General features: G+C 45.1%; 1 protein-coding gene across 4 annotated transcripts in view; it reads right to left on the reverse strand.

The window, feature by feature from the left end:
• Window positions 1–11,152, reverse strand: part of L3MBTL4 (L3MBTL histone methyl-lysine binding protein 4) — a 416,634-nt gene extending 405,482 nt beyond the window's left edge. For 2 of the 4 annotated variants that reach the window (XM_026496009.4, XM_026496008.3), the window contains exon 1: window positions 11,064–11,152. The gene's annotated coding sequence lies outside the window, so the exon portion shown is untranslated. Of the gene's footprint in view, window positions 1–10,629; window positions 10,740–11,063 lie in introns of those variants that run through there. The other 2 variants (XM_026496010.4, XM_048218435.2) reach the window with 2 other exon arrangements.
• Window positions 11,153–12,535: the final 1,383 nt, after the last annotated feature.

The raw sequence follows: 12,535 nt of genomic DNA on the forward strand, positions 1-12,535 counted from the left end.
CTCAGCCCTGCCACTGTGTGACCTTCCACAGTCAGCTTCTATGCACCATCTGTGGAGTAGAACAATAATGCTTGTCAGCTATGGACCTGACAAAGATATTCTCACTCTCACTAACTTTTAGAAGTGAGGTCACTCCCTTGTCAGCATAGGCACTGAGATTTTTCCTGCCTCTCTTGTAGAGCCTGAGGGCCCACTCATCAGCAGACACCGTCCCCTCTCAGTCTTATGCTGGGCATTTCCTAGACTAAAAGGACAGAGCACCCAGTGCCAGGCATTGGCCTGGCATGCAGCAAGTACTCAGAAATGCAGTTAAATGAATAAATACATGAATAAATCAGTGCATCTTCTCTCATGTGATACAGAGTGCCTCGGATTTGAATGGGTCTCTGCTTGTGAGTTTCCTGGGGGCAGGGCCAGTATCTTAACATCTGAGTCCTTCTCGTGTCCCTTACACTCTGCAGCCTAGCACATCCTTGGCCAAAGCAGACACTGAATAAACATTTATGGAATGAATGAGGGGTCCTCTTACTTAGCAGATATTTCTATTACTGGCTTCATAATTCCCAACCGTGCAAGCACAGAAAGGATTAATTATTACTCCAGAATAAGATTTGCCAAGCTACTGAACACAACTTTACTGCAAAGCCTGGCTATGAAAACAAAAGTTTTGCTATAATAGCAAACAGCCTGAGCTCAGGAAGGCCAAGTCCAGTTTCCAACTCGGCCATTACTCAGGAGGATGAACCTGAGTAAATCGGGCCTTTGACTGGGCTTTCATGTTTGCCTCTCTGCAATAAGGGGCTTGGATTAGAAATTTAAGTGACAAGATTTTTTATCCTTGTTATTACCAGAAATTTATGCAGTGGGTAAAGAACATAAAGCCAGAAGAAGACAGAGCTCAAAACCTAGTGATTTTATACATTACGTATCAATGTGGTAAAATTTCAATTACTTTACAACCTGTTTTAGCTTCTGAAGGACTACTAATAATTTATGTCTTTGCCCCAGTGTGATTAACAGAGGTGGCAGCTGTATTTGGTTAGTCGTGGCGAGACAGAATCAACAGGGACCGTCATAAGAACTAGTTTTTTACAAGAGAAAAATGAGTTTTGAATTGATAAGAAGTCCCTTCGAGTTAGATCATTTGTTTTTTAATTCACGTTCTCACATAGTGACTTTTGACCTTGGGCACGCTGCTTAATACAACTGGACCTCTGACTTGTCATCTACAAAACGGGCTGAACTGGATAAGTGGTTCTCAGCCGGGGGTGATTCTGTCCTCTCTGTCCTCTCCTCGGGGGACCTTTGGAAATGTCACAAGACATTTCTGGTTGTCACAACTAAGTGGGAGGAGGTGCTACCGACACATGGCAGGTAGAGGCCAGGGACGCTGCTGCTATGCACCCCGCGGTGCGCTGGACAGCCACCTCAGGACAGGAAAGGCATCTGCTCGTAGTAGGGACTGAGAAAAATCTGAATTAGACTACTTCCAAACCCCCTAAAATTAAAAAAAAAAAATGCTGAATCTAAATTGTTAAATGTGGAACAGCAGAAACATCTTCTTATGATAAAGCTACAGCTACTCTGAGCTGAAACTTCTAAAAACTTGAAAGACAACTTCTTTGGACACAAGCCTAATTTAAAACCATGCGTACTAGCCTTACACTCTGTGCACTGCACTGGTGATTACTGCGTAACTGTGCCCTCCACAGCTTCCTTTTCCTCACCATTTACCCCCCAGCAATGGGAATCGTTTGTTGTGGCCACAGATGCCAGCCAGCTCTGCAAAGACTGCCAATGATATTCTCCTTGTCCTCACAGCAGAAGAATACAGTGGCCCTAACGATTACTAATGACGGACTGCAGTAAAATGGCAGAGCATCTTCAACCACACAAAACACAAAGGTGGCAGCCTGAAGTGAGGACACGTCCGGACTGCACGCAGGGTCTCCACAGCCAACTGACAGCTGCTAATTTACATGGGGTGCAGAATCCAGCAATGTGACTTACCTATTATCTTTCTAAAAAGTACCAAATATCTGTCGCCTTCAATTAACAAAACAAATGAAATACACTCGTGGTCCTATGCAGAAGTCTATCAACTTGAAAATCACCTATAAGCTTTGGATTTTTCCAAGTGAACTGAGCAAAAAGATGTTCTCCTGTGCTGGTCAAGGCTTCTCAAACTCTTGGTCTATTAGCCCTAACAATTCTTATTCTAAGCCCAACTTGATGTGTTTGGCTGCCGGAGAAACAGCCACATATCTTCTTGAAATAAAATCACAGCAAGCTCACAGTTTTAGAAGAGAAAGGAGAAAAAAATCTTTGTTCTAACCATCCTCAGAAATTGAGTGCATAAAATATAGATTTGGAAGTGCTATCCCGGCATCTGTAATAATTCACCTTGATGATGTCTAGCACCAGGGCTAAAGGGTATAATGATAGGGAATTAAAGAATATTCTTTGCCATAAAGCAAAAAGAGAAGAACTTTTACATTCCCTTTGATATGTGACCATAATAATAATAATAAAATAGTGGCTGAAAGGTCAGTGCTTACATTTTCAATCAAACTCTAAGTCTTAGCTAGTTACTCAAACAGAATCCCAAAATGCTAACGATTTTGTGGAACTTCTTTCGTGAATGAGCCTGTCATTAATTGACTCAAAATCATTCAACTTTTATTTACTGGTCTCTGACATGTGTTAGGAAATTGCTAGGTTTTAGAAAGACGTGGTGAACTGAATCCAAAAAGTTCCCTGGGAAACACAGAAAAGTAAGGCTCCACCCTTCAGAATGAAAGAGCAGACAATAGTACATTGTGGAGGAAAGCACAGGGAGGATGGGGATGATCCACTTTCAGGGAGAACTGGATACTTCTTGGAGCAGGAAAATTCACAGCCACAAGAAAGGCAGGTACAAATGGGTAAAAGTGCGTAAGAGAGAGCAGACCTGCCCCCTTCCAATCACAGAAAGTAGTGTCAGTAGGTTACACAAACAGACAATTGGTGGAAAAGATATACTTTAACAATGGAGATGTATGAAAAAATTACACAGAAACATGACTGAAACTTTAAAAAGTCTACCCAAATTTGGAGAATTCTAGCCCCCTGCACAAGTGCGTGCCTTACTGAGTCAGGGCCCGGCCCAGGGCCCATTCCTCGTGCCCAGATTTAATCAAGGCAGACTTAAATGGGCAGGAATCGGGGCACCAAAAAGCTGGCATAGTTTCTGATATTCTCCATCTTGGTAAATAAGAAAAGCATTCATGATAAGTAAGAAAGACAAGATGATTAAATGGGAAGTACATCAGCTAATCACAGAGCTGACCCCACAAGTCAGAGGTTGTAAAAAGGCAGCCCACAACTGCATCTGGTCTGCAAATACATCGTCTATCTTAGGAGTGTCCTAAAAGGTGTGAGCCAGTATTTTTAAATAGGAAGGTTTCACATTTTTAAAAATGCAGATTTCCAATCTGAGGTTTTTTCTGTTGTTGTTGTTGGTTTGTTTTTGTTTTTTTTTTAAATAATAGTTACCCCTTCAAGACCATATAAGACTTCTCCCTAGTGTTTCCACAGCACAGAGGGGATTTTTCTCACTTCCCACTGTCCCTGTACTTAAAGAACTTCCTAGAGTAGACAAGTACCTATGCCCAGTTTTCAAAGCTGAGAAAACAGAAGTGAAATCAAGAGCGCTTTGTGAATTTTCTTCTATCTGTCTGTGTCATTCAGTTCCCTTACCTGCTAGCCCCTTTCCATGTTCAAATTGGTGACCCCAGATTTAGGTCTTAACTCCATTTCCCAAAGAGAGCCAAGTCAGTATACACGAGACCTAACACAACCTGCATCAGGCTGTCTTCCTAAAAACAGCCTATACCCAGTAGGTCTTTCACTAGAAAAATGGTCACAGCAAAGCTCCCAGGTCTGCTTCTCACCAGTCTTCCCCGTCTCCTGAAGTTCACCCAGTTTCTTGTGCATGGAGAGATCTAGGAAATCAAAGGTAAGAGCAGAATATACACTCCTCTGTGAACTGAGCCTTGAACTGGCATCAGTGTTAACCCGGATCCATTTATACAGGCCTAGAATCATGTCTATCATCTGCTCCGTGGCTTTTCTTTAGAAAAAAATCACAACAATAGTAATAATGACCAAAAGCAATTTTTAAAATGTCACTCAAAAATTTCTCATCTTTAAGTCTGATGTACTCACAAGAGAAGGAACCATGAAGGTAAGCAATGGCTTGTAGTTGCAAAACCAGACAACGTTCAGGGCCTTGGAGAGTCTCCCAGTGACAGGACCAGTATTGGGACCCCATGGTAGAAGGAAATTGAGTAATAAATGGTCCATGTGGTGCATCCAGTAATTTTAGACCTCCTTGGTCAGGAGTGAAAATGTTACCAGGAAAGCTGCTTGCCGGCAGGCTCTGAGACTACACCTATTTGGATGCGTGTGCCCATTTGCAGACAGACTGGCTATTCAAATTCAGGAGGTCCATTAGGTCTGCTGTGAGCGAAGCAGAATACAAAAAGCCTACAGCCACAGAGGGAAAAGAAAGCCCACATTTGCTAAACTCCAAAACCATGTGTCCAGCACAGTGCTGAATAAATAACACATATCACAGTGACATCCAGTTATCTCCCTAAAAATACTTTACATCCAGTAGGTCTTTCACTGGAAAAATGGTCAAAGCAAAGCTGCCAAGTCTGCTTCTTACCAGTCTTCCCCATCTGTTGAAATTCACCCAGTTTCTCATGCTAAAGATCAGAAGAATAATCTTGGATTACTTTTCCTTACCCTTTAATCTATCAGCAATTTTATAAATTCTTCCATCAAAATATTCCTGAAGTCCTTCCATTTCTACCCATCTCTGCCCCTACCTGCCTGGCCCAAGCACCAGGACTCCCACCCGGACACCTGCAATGGTATCCTAATTGCTCTCGCCACGTGCACAATATTCTGTAGATGGCAGCCAGAGTGGGCCTCACTGGATATAAAGCAGATCATGCCACGCTCTGCTCAGACTCTGCAAAGCCTTCCCATGGCAAGAAAAATAGAACGCATGATTCTCAGCATGGCCTCCATGGGCAGGAGGGGGCCTCGACATGCTCTGGCCTCAACAACCCCACTAGCTGCTCTCCCACCCAGTCGGCACCTCTCCCTTGCTCTCCCATCCTCCAGAGCATGAGTTCTTTCCCCCTTGGGGGGCTTCACAAATGTGCTTTCCTCTGCCTGATATTTCTTTTTGCCCCACTTCCCCCTGGCTAGTGGCTACTCATCCTTAGAGAGAAATTTGTGACCCACAAACCCATATTAGGCACTCCTGTTGGAATTTCTCACACTACACTTGAAAGTTTGTCCTTATACACTTCTTTAGGAGGTTACTTAACATCTGTCCCTCACTTGACGATACAGTCCAAGAAGACAGGTGTTATGTAGTATCAGCCATCCCCATACACATAGCGTGCAACTGACACAAAGTGGATACTAGCAAAAATGCCTTGCCCCCATTTGAGTTCTTTAGTTCATCCCTCCCTCAAAAGGACAGCGAATAGGGCAACAACGATTTAATCTAAAAAGCTATCATAATCCTAAAAGCTATCATAATAGCTTACACACCAAAGCACAGTGTATGAAAGTATTGTACCGTCCATCTGTCCTTCTAGTTAAATGTTGTTCTCTCTAGCCAGTCACGGCAACAAAGAAAGATGCATGCACTTCTGCTCCATTGCCTACATCCCACACCTGATACTTTCCAAACAATTTATCAATCAATTATTAATTGTGGCAGCGACCACACTTTCATCATTTAAGACCCATCTTCAGAAAGGATGTATAAGCATTCTCTACAATGGCTAGCTTCATTAAGAGAACGCTTCACACATGAGCTGAAATCAATACAAAATGACGAAAAGTTCAGCAAGTGATGCTGACTAGGGGCCCTACTGCAGTGACATCTTCCCCAAAAAGCACACACAGACCAGGGGAGCAGAGCAGGGGCAACTGACGGGATCAGGGTAAATGTTTCATTTTTTCCATCGCTACTGTGGAAAACTTTTTTTGTATTTGCAAAATAAAACAGGGATAAATTCTTCTAAGGCACTATTCTAAAAGGAAAAGGGAGCGCAAATGTTTAGACTAAAGATAGTATTACATGTGTGAATGAACTGAAGAGTTCCATTTCTCCCGAGTATGTTCTAATTCATTGTTTTTCCTTTTATTTTGCTGAAATACAAGATAGTATCTATACTACTTGCTGTAAGAGTATGTGAACAGTCCATTGGTTTTTTTAATGAATCTAAATAGTTTTCACTTGGAGGTATGTTCCTATAATAAACTATGTTCAAAATATGTTTACCAGTACTACAAGGTAGAAATGCTTTGTAAACTACAAAACACTATTCAAAATAAAGGGGGACATCTACATTCTTAAAACAGAGAGCAAATACTACCAATGGCTCACACTGAATGAAGCCTTACCACTGAGATCACCTCTTGCCAGCCAAGTTCAACCATACCTTTTCAGTTCGGTTTTTCATCAGAAACAGATGAGACTTAACACGGAGTTTCCTGTAGAACCTCCTCCATTGGCTTCCCTGTTCCTGTGATGCCTGGTTTTCCTCCTCCCTCTGACCATCATCTCTCACTGACACCATCACTGGGTGTAGCCCACAGTCACTGGACCTGCTCTCCCCACACTGTGATAATTTATTCACCCTGTCTCATGCTTTTAACTGTCATCCCCATTCCAGCAGAATTATTTCCTAGCTGGCTTTCTCCTGGCCTAACATCAGAGTTCCTCTCTCCAAACTCACCACTTCAGTATCTCTTTCAATTCAGTATTTTAAAAACTGAACTTAGGGGCGCCTGGGTGGCTTGGTTGGTTAAGCGTCTGCCTTCGGCTTGGGTGATGATCTTGGGGTACTGGGATCGAGTCCCGTGTCGGACTCTCTGCTCAGCAGGGAGTCTGCTTCTCCCTCTCACTCTCCCCCTGTGCTCTCTCTCTAAATAAATAAAATCTTTAAAAAATTAAATTAAATTTAATTTAAAAAAAACTGAACTTATCTGCTGCTCCACCCTGCTCCCAAACCACCTACCTGGCTCTCTTGCTGATTTCCCCATTTCAACAGCAGCACTCTTTCCAAATTAAAAGTGTTGATAGAAACAATGAACACTTATCTAATTGTGATTTTCAAACTCTTCTTCAGCTCTAGAGAAGGGGAACCAAAGACACATGTGAAGGAATGGGGTGGGGGCAGAGAGGCTGGCTGCTTCCTTGGTCTGACTGGGTGGCCTGGTGCTTCCCATACAGCCTTCTCCCCGTGGCTTCAGGTCTCCCTCTTCTTCACAGTAAGAACTCCAGAGCTTTCCATCTACAAATCTTCCTTCACCATCAGAATGATGTTCCTGACTGCTGCTTTCATCACCCCATGCCTCAGCAGCTGCCTGCTCACACTGAATCCCTATTCAGCCCTACAAATATCTGTTGACTATGCACTTAACCACTTGTCAAGGACCATGCTGGGCCCTGAAGGGTTATTATCACTTAAGTTAAAAGGCTAGAACTACAGTGCAAAAATATTCTGAATAAAAAGAGAACTAAGGGGGCGCCTGGGTGGCACAGCGGTTAAGTGTCTGCCTTCGGCTCAGGGCGTGATCCCGGCGTTATGGAATGGAGCCCCACATCAGGCTCCTCCGCTATGAGCCTGCTTCTTCCTCTCCCACTCCCCCTGCTTGTGTTCCCTCTCTCGCTGGCTGTCTCTCTCTCTGTCAAATAAATAAATAAAAATCTTAAAAAAAAAAAAAAAGAGAGAACTAAGGACCTGTTCATATCCTTACAGAAAATGTGTTACTTAAAAACAGAAGCTAAATTGTGAAAAACATATAAAACTGTTTTTGATGACTATCATTGATGGTGACTATAGTTAATAATACTGGATTGTATATCTGAAAGTTGCTAAGACAACAGATCTTAAAAGTTCTCATCACCAAAAAAAGTTGTAACTGTGGTGATGGATGTTAACTAAAATTACTGTGATAATCATTTCACAATCTATACATATATCAAATCATCATGCCATACACCTGAAACTAATATATCAATTATATCTCAATTTTTAAAAATAAATAAACAGAAAATGGCAAAATCTAAAGCCCGGGCCATCAGAAAAAAAAAAAAAAACTGTTTTTACATCTGCACTTACAGGTGAACCAGGAAAAGTATAAGTCAAAGAACGGAAGTCTAGTGTGAAAATCGGGGACTCCTTCGCAGAGGAAGAATTACACTGGATCATAAAGAATAAAAGGTTCCTAGTTTGGGCCGGTAGGGGCTGGTGGGAAGAGCACACACAACCACATTTCCCAGTGTGGACACTGCCAATAATTTCTCTTAGTCCTAAACAAATCATAATCATTCCTTTGAGGCATGAAACTCCCTTCTCCTTCCTAGGCCGCCAATCTCTTCAGCTTTCGCCTTGTCAATCTGTGGAAGAACCATTCCTGAAGACTCAGCCCAAAGCCCAACTCTCTCTGTGTTCTTTTCTGGTCACTCCAGACCCCAAGACCCTCTTCTTGCCAGATCCCCTGACCACTATCTGTTTTAGACCAACAGCATGTTAGTTTAGACTGTTTTAGTCTCAAATCCTATTTATTAGTTTCTGCATATCATTTTGTTCACAAACATTTGGTTTGCAAGTTTGATCTCCCAACACATTAAAAGCTCAAGCTTCTAGTGGTATGTCATACAAATGTATGAACATACATAGTAAATTACATAGTAAATGGTTTATTGTGCAAATGACAATTGAAATTTTTTAAGGAAAGTTAAGATGAATTAGAAATGCAATTTAAGATACAAATCACACAGTATTGCAATGAAACATTCTTACGATGAACTTGAAAACACACTTCTCCTTAAGGTAATAAGTTAAGACAGTTCATTAGTTTTCCTTAATTCTGTCTTCACCAGATCACCCTCCCGCCAAGATCCTTTCTCAGAAAACAGATTGAGACCTCATCATAGAGGTAGACCAATATTGTCCCAAAAAGCGCTGGATAAAGAATTCCAAAGTCAAGGGCTACCTCCAATACAAACTCACCAATGCACCTCACAATCTGAGAGCATAGCAGTTTTAAGCTCATCTTTCCTACTTAACAGTTACACCCCATGTGGGTATAATAGAATCCAACCTACTTGGATGCTCCTGAAATCTCTCCTCTCTCAAAACCCTTTCTCCCGAGTCTAGGGTACCATGAGAAGAAACCGAAGTTGGCATATTTAGCCTCTTGCGAGGAGCTAAATGCATTCAAAGTCTAGTATCACGCATCAAGAACAAACTCCATCTGTTTGCCACTTTAACCTTTTCTGAGTTAAGGGGACTAGAAAACACCAGGAGATCCCACTACACTTATTTAAGAAAAGGACTGAAACTGGAGGCTGTCCTGAGCAACTGCTAGAACAGCTCCGACAGTGGGGTCCAGGAGACAATGCCACTTTGGTCATGGTGACCAAATAACTCTTAAGTGTGAGTGGTGGGCCATGGAAACACCCCAACAGGAAGGTAGTAGTGACCAGACTGACCCCATGGTGCTATCACACGCAGGAGTCTCAACAATAACAATGTCCAGACCTTCCTTTTAGTTTCCTCCTCCAGGCATGGACAGATTAAGACTCTCCCTCTAAGTGGATAAAGGCATATACAAAATAAGGTACATCCTGTGGACTTTAATCAATGACTACAGGATATAAAAGGCAGGGCACAAACCCCCTGGAATTCTCCCACCTGGGGAAAAGGCTTGTTACACCAATCCCGCAGGTAACTGCGGCGCGGGCCCAGGTGTACGCGGGTCCGCTAGCCTCCCCCTGGCCCACCTCCGCGGAGAGGGCGAGGGAGACTCGGCCAGCGCGCCCCGGCGCAGTTCCGGGCTTGGGGAGGGGGGGCGGGGGCAGAGCTGGTTAAACCGCCACATATTGGCTAGACGTCCCCCAGCGCGCACTTCCTCCGCTCCAGCCCGAGGCTGGGCAGAACTTAGAGAGCAGGACCGGGGACGAAAAGGGGGTGGAGTGAGGAAGCGCCCGCGGGGGTCTCGGCCGCAGCCAAGTCCGGGCACACACGACAGTTGTCAGCGGAGAACGGGGAGACCGAGGACGCCCGACTGGAGAGAAAACAAAAGCCAAACGCCCACCGCCGGGCGCCCGGTGGCCTGAGGCAGGCTTGGGACCGCCTGGAGTCCCCCCCCCCCCCCACCCCCGGCCCCTCGTCCCTGGGCCCTGGGCTGAGCGGGCGCCTGTCAGCCCAGGTAACCGCGCCGACACCCCCGGCCCCGGTGGCCCGGGCGGCCGGGAGCGGGACGGTGCGGCCACGCCACGCCCGTCCGAAGTGGGCGACAAGTGGGGCAGCGCCTCGCGCGGGGAGCCCGGCGCGCGCCCGGCGGCGAAAGAGAAAGAGAAAGAACCAGCGCCAGGCGGAGGCGACTCCTAACCGCCACCGCCCCCTGGCCCGGCCCGGCCTCGCCGCGGGCGACGCGCACGCCCCTCGGTTGGGCGCGGGGCCCGGGGCCATCCCTGGCGGTCGCGGCCGTGGGCGCTCACGCGGTGCCCCGACCACGCGGCTCGGGCGGCGGCGTCCTCCTTACCCCGAGCAGAGCCGGGCCGCCCGCAACGCCGACTCGGCGACAGGCCGGCGGGGCGCGAGCCGGAGCGGCGAGGCTCGGCCGGCCCAGGCTGCGGCGCCGCTGGCCCCGCGGTGCCCGGCGGGAGGGGCGCGAGGGTGCACGCGCGGGGTGGGGGCGCGGGAGCCTCCCCTGTCGGCCCCGCGCGCATGCTCCCGCCGCACCTGCCTCGCTCCGGGTTCCGCTCCCCCGGGAGCGCAGTGGACGCGGGGCGGCCGCTCGGGCTTTCACGTGGGAGGGAGGTGGCTGCGGCTTTCTCTTCGAGTACGTCTTTCCCCTTTTTGCTCCCCGGGAAGGAGTCCCCCAAATCTTGGCTACTTCCTGCCTGGCCCCTCCCCACCCGCGCAGTGGTGTCCCGGGGCGCTCATCCCTGCCTCATCCCAGCTCTGAGGGTTCACCTTCCAACTGTTCTCTCTCGCCTCTGGAATCCTCTCCGTCCTTCTGCTCCTTCCGATTTTGCAACCTCGTCTCTGATGCCCCTTTCCCGCTCTCGACTTTGCTACACACCCGACTGCGGATACCATTTCAAAATAAAAGAATACTCTTTTCAAGTGGCAAGAACAAATGTTCACTGATCCAGTTCTAGCTGCTTGAGACTGAGTAGGAAACAGGAGCAAAAGAAGTCCCTGCCCTCATGGAACTTACAGTCTTACTGGTTAGCGTTAGGCTTTCACAAAGCGTTGTTGCGGGTTTGGAGAGAAAGTTATTAAATCATTTGCTTTGGCTTTTATTTAAAAGTAGCTGGCAATCGAAGACCATATTTTCTGACTTTTAAATGTAATTTTCTTTCATGGAGGAGTCTTGTGTAAAAATTCTAGTGTGCAAATAATAGCTGTTAGTACAAAGTAAGTATTAGTTTGTTGAGTCCAGCAAGAAAGGCAGTAATTTAACATGATTAACAATAATAATTTCCAAAATGATTTTTTGGTTTGTTGTTGACTACCATAAATGGACAACTTAAAACTGTTTTGTTTTTCAGGTGAGACTGGTCCTTTGGTTACAAGCATAATTTAGTGTTGGTAATGAAGAGAGAAATATAAAACCCTTTGCTAATGCAATTTTTGATTTGGGAACCATGATCATAGAAATTTACAAGTAGACACACGAAAACTGGGTTCTATGCTCTAATCAATTAAGAAAAAGATTTGGGGCAAAGAGAAAAAGAAGGAAGCAGAAGGCATCAGTATAGAGAGAACATTTAAATCAGATCTATTGAAGTTCTGCACTTTTTTCATCCCATTTAACATGTTTATGCTAAAGACTTTATAGAGTTGTGATGTATTTCTGTGACAACAGGCACACATCAAGAGACTATCTTGGCATACTTGCTCAGCTGACTGCATGGAATTAGAGTAGAACCCAAAGGCTGGATGAGAATCTCCCCTCCCTGCTACTTATGTGAGCACAGACAACATTTTTGGCAAAGGACAAGTGTTTCGACTACTGCAGTGTAACCCTGGTCTCTCCCCAGCAGTGTCTATCATTAAAGACCCTAAGTCTTAGTGATACAAACATCAAAATGTTCCCAGCACAGACAGAGTTAAAAGCACTTCTGGTTCCACCCTCCTCATAGAAAAATCAATGTGAGTATTATACAAAATCGAAGAAAGCTGGATTGAAATCCAAATAGAGTGAATTTATATCACCTTGTTTTCACTTTTTTGAGGAAACAGTTATTATAATAAGTTTATTGAATGTATTTGGCTTGCTTTGATGAAAACAGAAACACTGTTTTCATGGGCAAGGTTTAAATAAGGGAAAGAATGCACCAATGAGACAGGTGACACGGGCAGAGAACCTCATCCTGGGTTACTTAAATGTAAATCTATGGGTGCATAGTGCTGACAACCACATATGATTATATTCAAAG

This window comes from Ursus arctos, unplaced genomic scaffold (genome assembly GCF_023065955.2).
Source record: "Ursus arctos isolate Adak ecotype North America unplaced genomic scaffold, UrsArc2.0 scaffold_17, whole genome shotgun sequence".
NCBI lineage: Eukaryota > Metazoa > Chordata > Mammalia > Carnivora > Ursidae > Ursus > Ursus arctos.